Source organism: Fundulus heteroclitus, unplaced genomic scaffold (assembly GCF_011125445.2).
Source record: "Fundulus heteroclitus isolate FHET01 unplaced genomic scaffold, MU-UCD_Fhet_4.1 scaffold_37, whole genome shotgun sequence".
Lineage (NCBI taxonomy): Eukaryota > Metazoa > Chordata > Actinopteri > Cyprinodontiformes > Fundulidae > Fundulus > Fundulus heteroclitus.
The window spans coordinates 580,319-596,469 of NW_023396781.1; the positions used below are offsets into that span (position 1 = coordinate 580,319).

The 16,151-nt window shown below is 39.0% G+C and overlaps 1 protein-coding gene across 5 annotated transcripts in view; it reads left to right on the forward strand.

Annotated features, from left to right (window-relative positions):
• hspa12a (heat shock protein 12A) overlaps positions 1-16,151 on the forward strand; it is a 183,724-nt gene that overhangs the window by 149,680 nt on the left and 17,893 nt on the right. The gene's annotated exons all lie outside the window — the stretch shown is intronic.

The following is a 16,151-nucleotide window of genomic DNA, read 5'->3' on the forward strand; positions in this document are numbered from 1 at the left end:
GCATATTTCATCAAACCCTTGATAACTTTTAACCCTCAAAGTCTCATCTCCACGCTGAAAAAATTTGAAAGTGATAGCTTAAAATGCCTAGGACTAGTTTGTTAAAGTTCAAGGCAAAAACGGCCAATATTTTACCTTTTGACCCAAAATGGCAGACTTCCTGTGGGTTTTAGAGCATACACCCAAGAGACTTTTTTCATAATTTAAAAAAAGCTACCTAGGTAAAAAATTTCAGCTTTCTACGTGTTACGGTTTGGCCCAACTCACTCTAGTTGGCGCTGTTGAGCGGGTTTGCCACGCCCGCTTTCAATTACACTAAAACCATGCGATTTCTCACGGGGGACAATTTTGGGCAAAGTTTGGTGAGTTTTCATGCATGTTTAGGCCTCCAAAAAGCCGTTTCAAAAGTCCAAAGAATAAATAATAATAATAATTAAAGCCGCAAGCGGCGATGAGCGGCCCTCGCAGCCAAGCACCACTGGGGTACGCGCACCGCCTGCCGCCAGCCACCGCAGAAGCTGTCACGCAATTTCCCTGCCCGTCCACCGGGCGATTCACACGAACCCGTTTGGCAGCGCTCCCCCACAACTCACAAAAAATCAGGTGCAGATCGGTCGATGCAGCGAGGAGATACAGCCGTTGAATAATGATAATGCATTTGGCCACCGGGCTGGACTAAATCGTTTGGCGAGCCGTACGTTTGACACCCCTGGTTCAAACATTAGTTTACTGGTTGAAATGCAGTTCAAAGTCTTCAGCTGAAAGGTTGTACACAAAAAAGGTGTTGCACACAAATAAAACTTGTTTTGCACACAAAAATATATGTTTCACACAAAAAAAAATTGTTTTGCAAACTGTCCGCCAACCTTGCGCTCAAAATATCATTTATAAGTTTTCCTCCAGTACAAAATGGTCTCTGCTCGACTACAAAACAATCCCACCCACGCTGCAGTAAATTTATGCCAAAAGTCACGTGATGCATTAAGAGTTGTTGTTGTTTAGACTTCCCGACAGGAGAGGTTAAACCATGTTGATGGAGATGAGCAGACAGGACGCTCTCGGGTAGGAGACTGAGTGACAGGCTGGTTGGAAACAGGTGCGTGCGTTGCTTCGTCAGAGAAATCTATCTGAAGGAAGAAGGAAAAGGTTGGCGGTAGGCATAAGCAAGTTTGTGACTGGATCAGGATGGCGGCTCAGGTTGTAGAGGATGAGGAAGAACTACATAGTGATATGGATACGGATAGTTGAACGCCAGTTGCTAGTTACCGGGGAAGTGGAAAATTCAAAAGTAGTGAAGCAGGCAGAGGTTCTGGGAATTCAGTAGACAAAAGAAATCTTGAAGACGACAGTACAGATGATGGAAGCAAGGGTGTGCATAAAAAGATTCAATTCAATTAAATTTTATTTACGTCAGACCAGGTGTACCTACTATGAAGAAAAAAGAGAGAGAGCAAAAAGTTAAAAGCTGAAATGTCAACAGTTATTTCAATGGAATGGAATGAAAAACTGGAGAACAGTAGACAGGAGAACAGTAGAAATCAGTAGAGTGATAAAAATATACCCTGATGTCCTCCAGTAGCCTAAGCCTATAGCAGCACAACTATAGATGTAGCTCAGGGTAACATGAGCCACTCTAACTATAAACTTAAATTCTATTCTTGATTTAACAGGAAGCCAATGAAGGGAAGCTAAAATTGGAGAAATATGATCCCTCTTGTTGATTTTCATCAGAACTCTTGCTGCAGCATTTTGGATCAGCTGAAGACTTCGAACTGCATTTTGTGGACTTCCTGATAGTAAAGAATTACAATAGTCCAGCCTTGAAGTAACAAATGCATGGACTAGTTTTTCAGCATCACCCCTGGACAGAATGTTTCTAATTTTGGCGATATTCCTGAGGTGAAAAAAAGGAAACCCTGGAAACCTGTTTAATATGGGATTTAAATGACATGTCTTGGTCGAAGACAACACCAAGATTTTTTAACTTTATTTCCAGAGGCCAGAATGGATAATACAGGTAAGAGTTGGTAAGAGTCTTTCAGGGAGAAATTAAAAAGAACCACACAAGGCAGTATTATCAGTCCTTTATTATTTTCAGTTATGATAAATGATGCACTTAAAGAAATAGAAAATTAATTGGGTTGTTCATTGTTTGCTGATGACGGAGCTATTTGGAAACGTAGAAGGAATGTTAAATTAATTGTAGGGAAAGTCCAAAAAGCAATTCATAAGATTGAACAATGGTCTTACAAATGGAGTTTTAAATTTTCGGTAGATAAAACAAAAGTATTGCTTTTTACTCAGAAAAGAAATCAAGAAGTACAACTGAAGTTATATAATCAAGATTGTACTGTTCTCTCTATGTGTTTTGCTCTTGCGTGAACACAGATAAACAGCCAGCCAAACTCCTTATTCAAGAGCCAGGAAGTGAGCGGCTTGCTCCTTTATTATCTTCTTACACATTTAGTCAGCATTCCTGACTGCTTTGAATCCGGTGTAAAACTAGAAAAGAAAGATACAAAAAAATGGATTAATAAACAGCCATGTAAATATCAGTATTAACGTATCAAAGTATCAGCTGCTTAATAGTAACTCAACAGGTATTTTCACAGCCGGCTAGAAAAGCGGCAAATTAGCAAGTAAACACACATACTCTGCTGTCACACAGACCACGACATTTTACTGTTGCTTTTATACACAAAATAACCATAAAAGATATTTACATATCTTATCGAATCTGTAAACAATGAGCAACACTTACAACCATTGCTTTCGGAGAGATTAACTGCATTGTTGCTGCCCTGAGACGATGCACACACGCTCTCTTCCTCTTGTTTGCGTCTTTACTTCCTACTTCCGGTTCGGAAGATTTTCAACATAAAAGCTCCGCAAATTCATTTAAAACAGAGAACGGTATATTAACATTTCAAAGTAGTTTTTAAATGTCTTTTAAACATATTAAACATATTCAGGGCAGAACAAAGATCTAGAGAGAGTAAAGCAATTTAAATTCTTAGGAGTATGGTTTGATGAAAAACTATCCTGGAAAGTGCACATAGATAAGGTTATTGAAAAATGTAAAAGGATACTTAATATATTGAGATGTTTAGTTGGGTATGAATGTTACATTCCTGCAGTGAAAAAGAAAGGGTTCATAATAAGGTTGGACAATTATTCAGAAAGCTACAGAATTAGGATTAAATCATTTAAATATTAGTCCAACAGTACCATTATCAATAACACCAGCATGGATTTTACCTGAAACAATAGTAGATTTAACAATATTGGAAAAGAAAAATAAAGATAAAATGTATATGTGTAATTCTATAATAGTGGAGGAATATATAGAACAGTTTTATAATAATGTAAAAATGTATACGGATGCATCAAAATAGCAATTACGACAAACTGGAGTAGGTGTAATAATTCCAGAGTTTAAACTGCATATAGGGAAGAAATTAAATGAAGGAATTTCTGTTTATACGGCAGAAATGATTGCATTATTAGTTGCTGTAGAATGGATTGAGGAAGTGAGACCATTAAGAGCTGTCATATGTTCAGATTCAAGTTCATCATTGATCAGTTTAAAAAGAAATCATTCAGAAAGCCGTCCAGATATCTTATTAGTAATTCAACAAATATTATATCATATTCAGATGATGGGGTTATCAGCTGTGTTTCTTTGGGTTCCTGCACATATAGGAGTGAAAGGTAATTAAATGGCTGATAAGAAAGCTAAAGAGTCGATAAATAAAAGTAAGAGTGATTAAGAATAGACATGGGTAAATCAGAGGTTCAAAGTATTATGCTGCCATCTTGTGGTCAAAAATAATACCCGTTTTTATGACAAAATGACATCTTTGATGAAAATTAATTGACTTTCTTTAGGGTTTACACAATTGGTCCAAGAGACTTTTTTTGTAGGGACTGAGAAGTTACATCTGCTTACCGAGTTTCATAATTCTCAGACAAAGCATGGCTTGGGGCTTACTGATTTAATGCGTTTTTAATGGTATTCCACAAACCTGATTTTTGCAATGCGACAGCTCAGGCAAATATGCATATTTCATAAAACCTTTGATAACTTTTAACCCTCAAGGTCTCATCTCCACGCTGAAAAAATTTGAAAGTGATAGCTTAAAATGCCTAGGACTAGTTTGTTAAAGTTCAAGGCAAAAACGGCCAATATTTTACCCTTTGACCCAAAATGGCAGACTTCCTGTGGGTTTTAGAGCATACACCCAAGATACTTTTTTTCATAGTTTTAAAAAAGCTACCTAGGTAAAAAATTTCAGCTTTCTACGTGTTACGGTTTGGCCCAACTCACTCTAGTTGGCGCTGTTGAGCGGGTTTGCCACGCCCGTTTTCAATTACACTAAAACCATGCGATTTCTCACGGGGGACAATTTTGGGTAAAGTTTGGTGAGTTTTCATGCATGTTTAGGCCTCCAAAAAGCCGTTTCAAAAGTCCAAAGAATAAATAATAATAATAATAATAATAATAATAATAAAATCTGCAGTTACAATAGGCCTTCGCAGCGCTTAGCTGCTCGGGCCTAATAATAATAATAACAATAATTAAAGCCGCAAGCGGCGATGAGCGGCCCTCGCAGCCAAGCACCGCTGGGGTACGCGCACCGCCTGCCGCCAGCCACCGTAGAAGCTGTCACGCAATTTCCCTGCCCGTCAACTGGGCGATTCACACGAACCCGTTTGGCAGCGCTCCCCCACAACTCACAAAAAATCAGGTGCAGATCGGTCGATGCAGCGAGGAGATACAGCCGTTGAATAATGATAATGCATTTGGCCACCGGGCCGGACTAAATCGTTTGGCGAGCCGTACGTTTGACACCCCTGGTTCAAACATTAGTTTACTGGTTGAAATGCAGTTCAAAGTCTTCAGCTGAAAGGTTGTACACAAAAAAGGTGTTGCACACAAATAAAACTTGTTTTGCACACAAAAATATGTTTCACACAAAAAAATTTGTTTTGCAAACTGTCCGCCAACCTTGCGCTTAAAATATCATTTATAAGTTTTCCTCCAGTAAAAAATGGTCTCTGCTCGACTACAAAACAATCCCACCCACGCTGCAGTAAATTTATGCCAAAAGTCACGTGATGCATTAAGAGTTGTTGTTGGTCAGACTTCCCGACAGGAGAGGTTAAACCATGTTGATGGAGATGAGCAGACAGGACGCTCTCGGGTAGGAGACTGAGTGACAGGCTGGTTGGAAACAGGTGTGTGCGTTGCTTCGTCAGAGAAATCTATCTGAAGGAAGAAGGAAAAGGTTGGCGGTAGGCATAAGCAAGTTTGTGACTGGATCAGGATGGCGGCTCAGGTTGTAGAGGATGAGGAAGAACTACATAGTGATATGGATACGGATAGTTGAACGCCAGTTGCTAGTTACCGGGGAAGTGGAAAATTCAAAAGTAGTGAAGCAGGCAGAGGTTCTGGGAATTCAGGAGACAAAAGAAATCTTGAAGACGACAGTACAGATGATGGAAGCAAGGGTGTGCATAAAAAGATTCAATTCAATTCAATTTTATTTACGTCAGACCAGGTGTACCTACTATGAAGAAAAAAGAGAGAGAGCAAAAAGTTAAAAGCTGAAATGTCAACAGTCATTTCAATGTAATGGAATGAAAAACTGGAGAACAGTAGACTGGAGAACAGTAGAAATCAGTAGAGTGATAAAAATATACCCTGATGTCCTCCAGTAGCCTAAGCCTATAGCAGCACAACTATAGATGTAGCTCAGGGTAACATGAGCCACTCTAACTATCAGCTTTGTCAAAAAGGAAAGTTTTAAGATTAGTCTTAAAAGTAGACAAGGTGTCTGCCTCACGAACCAAAACTGGGAGTTGGTTCCACAGGAGAGGAGCCTGATAGCTAAAGGATTTGCCTCCCATTCTACTTTTAGAGACTCTAGGAACCACCAGCAGACCTGCAGTCTGAGAGCGAAGTGCTCTGTTTGGAACATACGGGGTAATCAGAGCTCTGATATATGATGGAGCTTGATTATTAAGGGCTTTATACGTTAGAAGAATTTTAAATTCTATTCTTGATTTAACAGGAAGCCAATTAAGGGAAGCTAAAATTGTAGAAATATGATCCCTCTTGTTGATTTTCATCAGAACTCTTGCTGCAGCATTTTGGATCAGCTGAAGACTCTGAAAAGATCATGAAAGAGGAGGTGAAGATAACATTAAAATTCAAAAAGGAAGATGAAAATATTGCTCTGAGCCCAAAAATAGTTTCTAAGGAAACAAAAAAGAAAATAGGGGAAGTTGAAATGGCTAAAACGCTGAGAGATGGAAGCTTGCTAAATGTTTGTAAATTGGAAGAACAAAAAAGGAAAGCAATGAGTGTTGAGAGTATTGGAAATAAAAGAGTGGAAAGTAAAAGAGTGTTGGGAGAAAAGAAAGGATCCCGAGGAGTTATTTATGGAATTCCAGTTAATGAAGATCTAGAGAAATTAAAACATAAAATCATGTTAAAGTCAAGGATATAAAGAGATTGCAGAAAACAGTTAATAATGAGCGAGTTGACAGCTTATCTGTGCTTCTGGAATTTTCTACTCCAGAAGTTCCAGATAGAGTCAAAGTGGGTTTCTTGTGTTATTCAGTTAGGCCTTATGTTCCACCTCCACTTCGGTGTTTCAAGTGTCAGAGGTATGGTCACATGTGCTACAGTGTGCAGGGGCAAACAGAGCTGTTTAAAATGTGGAGGGGACCACAAAATACAAGAATATGGTGAACATGTTCAGGATAAATGCTGTAATTGTGGTGGGGAACATAGGGCAACATATGGAGGGTGTGAAAGATTATGTAACTGGTAATTTAGTAGAGCAGATTGGGAGAAATATAAGGAAATAAGTGAAGATAAAATTAAGGAAATTGACATGAATCTTGGTATTGATTCATTAAACAAAATCTTTTGTAGTTCAATCATAGAAGCTGTTCAACAGTCAGTTCCAAAGAAAGGAGGGATACATAAAAAGAAGATAATTCCATGGTGGACAATAGAATGTGACCAGGCTATTAAATCCCGAAATAAAGCTTTTAAAATTCTATAAGGAAATCAGAATTTTCAAAATTTAATTCAATACAAGAAGATGCAAGCTATAGTAAAAAGAGTTATAAGAAATACAAAAAGAGAATATTGGAGAAATTATTGTAATTCATTAGGAAGAGAAACAGATATAGGGAAAGTATGGAAAATGATTAAACGAATGAATGGTATTAAAAGGGATTATAGTTATCCAGTTTTAGTTAGTGATAGAACAACGGCAGTTATTAATGAAGAAAAAGCAACAATGTTGTCACAAACATTTGTACAAATACATAGTTCCAATAATATTAGTGAAGAGTAGAAAACGGATAGAGCTATAACTTTATTGGAAAAAGGACATATGATAAACAGAGAAGAAGGAAATAGTATTATTAAAATCGATTTTTCTATAGCGGAGTTAAGACGAGCCATGAGGAAAGTTAAGATGTCAACCCCAGGGAGTGATCAAATATGGTATATAATGATAAATAAGCTAAGTGAATACTCAAAATTAATATTATTAGATATTTATAATAGAAAATGGGAAATGACCTAGAAGTTGGAAAGAGGCTATTGTGGTTCCAATTCCAAAAACGGGTAAAGATAGCTCAAAACCAGAAAATTATAGACCTATTGCTTTAACATCATGTTTAAGTAAAATTATGGAGAAAATGGTAATTGAAAGATTAATTTATTTTGTTGAATCAAAAGGGTACTTATCAAATTATCAAAGCGGTTTCAGAAGAGGAAGGAATACTATGGATCCAATTGTGTGTTTACAACATGAGGTACTAACAGCAAAAGTTAATAAAGAAAGTGTTTTGGCAGTGTTCTTAGATATAGAAAAGGCTTATGATATGATGTGGAAAGAGGGATTATTGATCAAATTGAGGAAAATGTGAATTTGTGGAAGAATTTATCATTGGGTAGAGAACTTTTTAACAATTCAATTCAATTCAATTTTATTTATATAACGCCAATTTATAAACACGTCATCTCGAGGCACTTTACAAAGTCAAAATCAATCATATTATACAGATTGGTCAAAAATTTCCTATATAAGGAAACCAGTTGATTGCATCAAAGTCCCAACAAGCAGCATTCACTCTTGGAGAAGCGCAGTGCTACAGGGGGAGTCGTCTGCATTGTCCATGGCTTTGCAAAAATCCCTCATACTGAGCAAGCATGAAGCGTCAGTGGAAAGAAAAACCACCCATTAGCAGGAAGGAAAAACCTCCAGCAGAACCAGGCTCAGTATGAACGGTCATCTGCCTCGACCGACTGGGGGTTACAGAAGACAGAGCAGAGACACAACAAGACAGACAAAAAAGCACAGAAGCACACATTGATCCAGTGATCTGTTATACATTAGATGGTAATAGTGGTGATCTGTCTTCCCTGGATGATGTCACAGTTAACAGAACGTCAGACTAGGTGTACCTACTATGAAGAAAAAAGAGAGAGAACAAAAAGTTACAAGCTGAAATGACAACAGTCATTTCAATGTAATGCAATGCAAAACTGGAGAACAGTAGACTGGAGAACAGTAGAAATCAGTAGAGTGAGAGAAATAGGCCCCGATGTCCTCCAGCAGCCTAAGCCTATAGCAGCATAACTACAGATGTAGCTCGACATTTTACCGTTGCTTTTATACACAAAATAACCATAAAAGATATTAACATATCTTATCGAATCTGTAAACAATGAGCAACACTTACAACCATTGCTTTTGGAGAGATTAACTGCATTGTTGCTGCCCTGAGACGATGCACACACGCTCTCTTCCTCTTGTTTGCGTCTTTACTTCCTACTTCTGGTTCGGAAGATTTTCAACATAAAAGCACCACAAATTCATTTAAAACAGAGAACGGTATATTAACATTTCAAAGTAGTTTTTAAATGTCTTTTAAACATATTAAACATATTCAGGGCAGAACAAAGATCTAGAGAGAGTAAAGCAATTAAAATTCTTAGGAGTATGGTTTGATGAAAAACTATCCTGGGAAGTGCACATAGATAAGGTTTTTGAAAAATGTAAAAAGATACTTAATATATTGAGATGTTTAATTAGGTATGAATGATCAGATAGGAAAGCTATAAGATTAGTTTATATAAATCTAATTAGATCTACAATTGATTATGGAAGTATAGTGTATGGATCAGCATCGGAGACAGTACTTAAAAAACTGGATATCATACAATATCAAGCATTGCGCTTAATAACAGGAGCAATAAGGACAACTTCAACATCAGCTTTACAGGTGGAAGTGGGTGAAATGCCGTTAGGACTGAGAAGAATACAACTGTCATTAAATTACTGGGTTAATTTGCAAGGACACGATCAAGTCCATCCTACAAAGGTAACTTTACATTCCTGCAGTGAAAAAGAAGGTTCATAATAAGTCATTTGGTTGGACAATTATTCAGAAAGCAACAGAATTAGGATTAAATTATTGAAATATTAGTCCAACAGTACCATTATCAATAACACCACCATGGATTTTACCTGAAACAATAGTAGATTTAACAATATTGGAAAAGAAAAATAGAGATAAAATGTATATATGTAATTCTTTAATAGTGGAGGAATATATAGAACAGTTTTATAATTATGTAAAAATGTATACGGATGAATCAAAAAAATCAATTAGGACAAACTGGAGTAGGTGTAATAATTCCAGAGTTTAAACTGCATATAGGGAAGAAATTAAATGAAGGAATATCTGTTTATACGGCAGAAATGATTGCATTATTAGGTGCTGTAGAATGGATTGAGGAAGTGAGACCATTAAGAGCTGTCATATGTTCAGATTCAAGTTCATCATTGATCAGTTTAAAAAGAAATCATTCAGAAAGCCGTCCAGATATCTTATTAGTAATTCAACAAATATTATATCATATTCAGATGATGGGGTTATCAGCTGTGTTTCTTTGGGTTCCTGCACATATAGGAATGAAAGGTAATTAAATGGCTGATAAGAAAGCTAAAGAGTCGATAAATAAAAGTAAGAGTGATTAAGAATAGACATGGGTAAATCAGAGGTTCAAAGTATTATGCTGCCATCTTGTGGTCAAAAATAATACCCGTTTTTATGACAAAATGACATCTTTGATGAAAATTAATTGACTTTCTTTAGGGTTTACACAATTGGTCCAAGAGACTTTTTTGTAGGGACTGAGAAGTTACATCTGCTTACCAAGTTTCATAATTCTCAGACAAAGCATGGCTTGGGGCTTACTGATTTAATGCGTTTTTAATGGTTTTCCACAAACCTGATTTTTGCAATGTGACAGCTCAGGCAAATATGCATATTTCATAAAATCTTTGATAACTTTTAACCCTCAAGGTCTCATCTCCACGCTGAAAAAATTTGAAAGTGATAGCTTAAAATGCCTAGGACTAGTTCGTTAAAGTTCGAGGCAAAAACCGTCAATATTTTACCCTTTGACCCATAATGGCAGGCTTCCTGTGGGTTTTAGAGGATACCCACAATAGACTTTTTTTCATAACTTTAAGAAAGCTACCTAGGTAAAAAATTTCAGCTTTCTACGTGTTACGGTTTGGCCCAACTCACTCTAGTTGGCGCTGTTGAGCGGGTTTGCCACGCCCGCTTTCAATTACACTAAAATCATGCGATTTCTCACGGGGGACAATTTTGGGCAAAGTTTGGTGAGTTTTCATGCATGTTTAGGCCTCCAAAAAGCCGTTTCAAAAGTCCCAAGAATAAATAATAATAATAATTAAAGCCGCAAGCGGCATCGAGCGGCCCTCGCAGCCAAGGGCCGCTCCGGCCTTGGCCACCGCTGGGATTTGCGCACCGCTGGCCGCCCGCCAGGATCTCGTTCATGTTGATTAGCTCAGAGGGGTAACATAGCGACTGCTAACAATAAAACATGACACTTCCTGTTGTCAGGGGGCGTGGTCTAAGTGATGTCATCATTTGACCATTGGATATTGTAGAAGACCCGATGATGATCAATCAGAAAGTTTGGTGCCTCTGTGTGTTTCTGTGTAGGAGATATAGCAGTTTTTCCTGTTGTCAGGGGGCGTGGCCTAAGTAATGTCATCATTTGACCATTGGATATTGTAGAAGACCCGATGATGATCAATCACAGAAAGTTTGGTGCCTCTGTGTGTTTCTGTGTAGGAGATATAACAGTTTTTCCTGTTTTCAGGGGGCGTGGCCTAAGTGATGTCATCATTTGACCATTGGATATTGTAGAAGACCTGATGATGATCAATCACAGAAAGTTTGGTGCCTCTGTGTGTTTCTGTGTAGGAGATATAGCAGTTTTTCCTGTTGTCAGGGGGCGTGGCCTAAGTGACGTCATCATTTGACCATTGGATATTGTAGAAGACCCGATGATGATCAATCACAGAAAGTTTGGTGCCTCTGTGTGTTTCTGTGTAGGAGATATAACAGTTTTTCCTGTTGTCAGGGGGCGTGGCCTAAGTGATGTCATCATTTGACCATTGGATATTGTAGAAGACCCGATGATGAACAATCACAGAAAGTTTGGTGCCTCTGTGTGTTTCTGTGTGGGAGATATAACAGTTTTATGTTTTGTGGCGAGTAGGTGAACTTTAACCCCTGCTAACGCCCCTTCAAAATGCTCAAAAACTCACCGTTTTGATAACTTTTAATTGGCCATGCCTTATGATCAGACTGACGGAGTTTTAAGCCGCTCGCTCGAAATCCCTAGGACGAGTTCGATCAAATACCAATGCTGTAAACGTCAAAAATGAGGTCAAATTACGACTTTCAATCTAAAATGGCCGACTTCCTGTGATATTTGCACTATGACGTTAATTGTAAATTTTGAGCGTCTTGCTTAGATCTACAACTGTACAAAATTTCATTACTCTACGATGAAGTAAGTGAATAGCAAAGGGTCCTTTGAAAATTTCTAGGTGGCGCCGTTGAGGCATTTTTCTTTTGATTTTTGTGACGACCTTAAAATCCAAAATTTTTAAACAGTCTTCTTGCATCCGCCAAGTTTGGTGAGTTTTTGAAAATGGTAAGGCCCCCAAAAAGGCCCCTCTTTAGGGGGGCAGAATAATAATAATAAGAAACAACACAGATACAATAGGCCTTCGCAGCGCTTAGCTGCTCGGGCCTAATAATAATAATAATAATAATAAAATCTGCAGTTACAATAGGCCTTCGCAGCGCTTAGCTGCTCGGGCCTAATAATAATAATAATAAAATCTGCAGTTACAATAGGCCTTCGCAGCGCTTAGCTGCTCGGGCCTAATAAAATCTGCAGTTACAATAGGCCTTCGCAGCGCTTAGCTGCTCGGGCCTAATAATAAAATCTGCAGTTACAATAGGCCTTCGCAGCGCTTAGCTGCTCGGGCCTAATAATAATAATAATAATTAAAACCGCAAGCGGTGATGAGCGGCCCTCGCAGCAAAGCGCCGCTCTGGCCTATTGGCCACCGCTGGGATTTGCGCACCGCCGGCCGCCCGCCACCGCAGATGCTGTCACGCATTTTGCCCGCCCGTCCACTGGCCGATTCACACGAACGTGTTCGGCAGTGTTCCCCCACGACTCACAAAAAATCTGGTGCAGATCGCTCGATGCAGCGAGGAGATACAGCCGTTGAATAATGATAATGCATTTGGCCATCGGACCGGACTAAATCGTTCGGCGGGCCGAATTCGGCCCGCGGGCCGTAGCTTTGACACCCCTGGTTTAAACATTAGTATACCAATTTAATCAAAGGTATCTTACTAGCTGTTAATCCAGCTTAATGTGAAAAGTTCACAAAACCATTTTAGTTTTTTAAAGTTACTTGCTATTTCATGTGTTTAAGGGTTTTGTTTCTTGCATTAAGACAGCTGTTATGAAAGTTTAACATCTAAATTGGAGTATACACACCCAAAAGTAATGTAAAAGTAACACTTTAGCAATTGGACTATTGCCAAAGGAACACTTTAGCAATATCGCGGGGGTAGCAGCTTTATAAAGGAGGCCCAGACGTCCCTCTCTCCAGCCACTTGGGCCAGCTCCTCAGGAGGAATCCCAAGGCGTTCCCAGCAGAGAGACATAGTCCCTCCAGCGTGTCCTGGGTCTTCCCCTGGGCCTCCTCCTGGTGGGACGTGCCCAGAACACCTCACCAGGGAGGCGTCCAGGAGGCATCCTGACCAGATGCCCGAGCCACCTCAACTGGCTCCTCTTGACGTGAAGAAGCGGCGGCTCTACTCTGAGTCCTCCCCGGATGACTGAGCTCCTCACCCTATCTCTAAGGGAGAGCCCAGACACACTACGGAGAAAACTCATTTCAGCCTCTTGTATCCGGGATCTCGTTCTTTCGGTCACGACCCAAAGCTCGTGACCATAGATGAGGGTAGGAACGTAAATCGACCGGTAAATCGAGAGCTTCGCCTTTTGGCTCAGCTCTCTCTTCACCACAACGGATCGGTACAGCGCCCGCTTCACAGCAGACGCTGCACCAATCCACCTGTCCATCTCCCGCTCCATCTTCCCCTCATTCGTGAGCAAACCCTAAGATACTTGAACTTCTCCACTAGAAGCTGGCTCTTTGGACTTTCCTTTTTTTAAAAGCTTATAGTTAGAGTGGCTCATGTTACCATGAGCTACCTCTATAGTTATGCTGCTATACGTTTAGGCTACTGCAGGACACCAGGGTCTATTGTTCTTCAATTTTGAATGACTGTTGTCATTTCAGCTTTTAACTTTTTGATTTTTCTTTTTTCTTCATAGTAGGTACACCTGGTCTGGCGTTCTGTTAGCTGTGGCATCATCCAGGGAAGACAGATCACCCGCTATTACCATCTAATGTAGAACTTCTGTGCTTTTTTGTCTCTCTTGTTGTGTCTCTGCTCTGTCTTCTGTAACCCCAGTCGGTCGAGGCAGATGACCGTTCATACTGAGCCTGGTTCTGCTGGAGGTTTTTCCTTCCCGTTAATGGGGAGTTTTTCTTCCCACTGTCGCTTCATGCTTGCTCAGTAGGTAGGATTGCTGCAAAGCCATGGACAATGCAGACGACTCTCCCTGTGGCTCTACGCTTCTTCAAGAGAGAATGCTAATTGTCAAGACTTTGATGCAAAGAACTGGTTCCCTTATATAGGAATTTTTTTTTACCAATGTGTATAATCTGACCCAATCTGTATAATCTGATTGATTTTGACTTTGTAAAGTGCCTTGAGATGACATATTTCATGAATTGGTGATATATAAATAACATTGAATTGAATCATCTCTTTAGACCAAGTAAACTATCACATTTTATGAGACAGTTATCTCATTTTAAACATATAATCATCTAACGTTATTACTCTTAGCAAGTTAAAGCTCCATAAAAATTTTAGACCAGCTTTTAGTTCCACTCTTTTATTATGCACATCTAGGCTACCTATAAATATAAAGTATGGCATGCCAAAAAACATTTTCAACAATTTTATATCTAAGCATTAAAAATTTTAATATTTCACCAATTTTCACAGCAAGATTGAAATAACGACATTTTAAGATTTTGTAAAAACTTTTTTCCTTTTTTACCTACCTTTTGAAATTAATACTTGTTTCTACTTCTCCAAAATTATACTTCAAGAAAACTATTGTGCTGTCCTGGGGCCATATGCAGCTAGACAAAAAGTTCCCCACACAAAGCTTCCTTTTCTTGCGTTGTCTGAATAACCTTTGTTCCCAAATCTGGCTTTCAATTCAATTCAATTCAATTCAATTTTATTTATATAGCGCCAAATCATGAAACATGTCATCTCAAGGCACTTTACAAAGTCAAGTTCAATCATATTATACAGATTGGGTCAGATTATACAGATTGGTCAAAAATGTCCTATATAAGGAAACCAGTTGATTGCATCAAAGTCCCGACAAGCAGCATTCACTCCTGGGGAAGCGTAGAGCCACAGGGAGAGTCGTCTGCATTGTACATGGCTTTGCTGCAATCCCTCATACTGAGCAAGCATGAAGCGACAGTGGGAAGAAAAACCACCCATTAGCGGGAAGGAAAAACCTCCAGCAGAACCGGGCTCAGTATGAACGGTCATCTGCCTCGACCGACTGGGGTTACAGAAGACAGAGCAGAGACACAACAAGAGAGACAAAAAAGCACAGAAGCACACATTGATCCAGTAATCTGTTCTACATTAGATGGTAGTAGCGGGTGAGCCGTCTTCTCTGGATGATGTCACAGTTAACAGAACGCCAGACCAGGTGTACCTACTATGAAGAGAAAAGAGAGAGAACAGAAAGTTAAAGCAGAAATGACAACACATAATGCATAATTGAAGAACAGTAGAACTCAATAGAGTGAGAAAATTAGATCCTGATATACTCCAGTAGCCTAAGCCTATAGCAGTAAAACTATAAAGGTAGCTGAGAGTAACATGAGCCACTAGTTATAATTTTTGTCAAAAAGAAAAGTTTTAAGCCTAGTCTTAAAAGTAGACAGGGTGTCTGCCTCACGGACCAAAACTGGGAGTTGGTTCCACAGGAGAGGAGCCTGATAGCTAAAGGATCTGCCTCCCATTCTACTTTTAGAGACTCTAGGAACCACCAGCAGACCTGCAGTCTGAGAGCGAAGTGCTCTGTTAGGAACATACGGGGTAATCAGAGCTCTGATTTATGATGGAGTTTGATTTAAACATTGTTTTTGTAAAAAGACAAATACTTTTCCAAGGCAGAAGCGTGTAGAACAAATTCAGCTTCAACATTAGCAGTTTCCCTAGCTTCATCGCTGAAAAGCAGCTTTTAACCGGAGCAAAATACGTCAAAGATCTTTTATTTAAGGTGAGAGCACTCACTATCTCACGTAATTCAAATAGAGATCTAACAAAGTTGTGATGTCTCACTCGATTAAATATGAACCCAAAACGTTTCTAACTGTTTTTACCGTGGATTTCCTCTGACTAAGAATTAATTATTATCTTATTTATGTAATGTATTCACGACATGAATTCCTTGCTGTCTTAACAAAAGGCAGAACAACTATAACGTTACTTTCTATAATTATTACAGGTTCTGCTGAGATGTCAAATTCTGGAGAGTGCTTAGACACCCTGACACACAAATATGGATTAACTTCATTTCATGTGCACTCGTGAACTCG